We start from the raw sequence: 1,480 nt of genomic DNA, 5'->3' as shown, positions 1-1,480 counted from the left end.
ATCGGGTGGCTACTAGTTGCGTCCCGCGGTAAAAATTTCTTCCGAATTGCGGCCCGAGTTTTTTTGGAGTGCATACGAATTGCGGCCCGAGTTTTTTTGGGTTACATATGAATTGCGGCCTGAAATTTAAAATTAATTTAATCATTTTCCTTCACGTTTGTATACAGACTTAGGACTGTCTGTAGCATCAGTAGATACTGCAGGTAGGTTAAAAATGAAGTTTTGTTTTTATTTTAAAATGTTAGCACATGGTAAAAACGTATATTATATAATTTTTAAGGTTAAAAATGTTTTTTGACATTAAAATCTGATATTAAAATGTTTTGTTATTATTAAAAAAATTTTAGTATAATTTATTTAAACTCGTAGATATTATGGCACTATCTTTTTAGTACAGCAATATCGATCAACATTATTTTTTAAATTTTTATGGAAACGAAATTTATATCCATCAATTACATATAAACTGCGATTTTTTTCACTCAACAATTCACTTAACATTTCATTCGACATTATAAATAATTTAAAAACAAACAGAAAAGCGATGGAACGTTCTTAGCGGTAGTAAAGCGACGACTAAGGTGACGAGTGGATCAAAACCACCCTGATCCATGCACATTATTATCAATTCTTCGTTATCACTATAACACATTTTTCGGTTGATGCTCTTATCATTTTTGGACATATCATAAAATAATTAAAAAAATTAAAAAAATCAAAAAATACTTTTATATAATTTTTAACGTTTTATTTTGCAATATGGATAAAAATCAAAAGGGTGAAAACTGTTGCCATATATGTAACAAACATTTTGCTAGATCCACAACGTTACGCAGACATATCGACGATATACATAAAATACCTGGAACTTGTTCAAAGTAAGTTATGAATAAAAAACTAGGGAACTATCTCGAACATTGAGTAGAATACTTACTGGTGGTGGTATTTTGCAAATATGAACTCAATTAACTAAAAATTTGTGTTTTGCATTTATTGATTTTTTATGGTATTTTTTTGTTATTTTATGTGTATTTGTATTGTCAAAACAAAATGTGGAAAAATTTTGTCAAAAATGTAACAACAATTTCGCTAGATCCACAACATTCAACGTTACGCAGACATTTTGACGGTATACATAACACCTGGAACTTGTTCAGAGTAAGTTATTAATAAAAAACTAGGGAACTATCTCGAACATTAAGTAGAATACTTATTGGTGGTGTTACCTTAAATCACTGTAGTTGATCAGGACCCATAAAAATTGAATGCTCTTTCTATTTTCACATTAATTTTATTTTTTAGGTGCAATAAAACATTTCTGGACCTAAAGTCTCTTAACCAGCATATTCGAACTGAACACAATCAAAGGGACAATTCATTGAAGGAGTGTTGCAAGCTATGTGATGTTAAATTTAGCAATAAAAGCAATTTAATCAAACATATGCGCCAAGTTCATCCGGTTGAAAATGATTATAAAAGC

This window comes from Acyrthosiphon pisum, unplaced genomic scaffold, assembly GCF_005508785.2.
Source record: "Acyrthosiphon pisum isolate AL4f unplaced genomic scaffold, pea_aphid_22Mar2018_4r6ur Scaffold_472;HRSCAF=911, whole genome shotgun sequence".
Taxonomy (NCBI): Eukaryota; Metazoa; Arthropoda; class Insecta; order Hemiptera; family Aphididae; genus Acyrthosiphon; species Acyrthosiphon pisum.
This window is presented reverse-complemented; position numbering follows the sequence as displayed.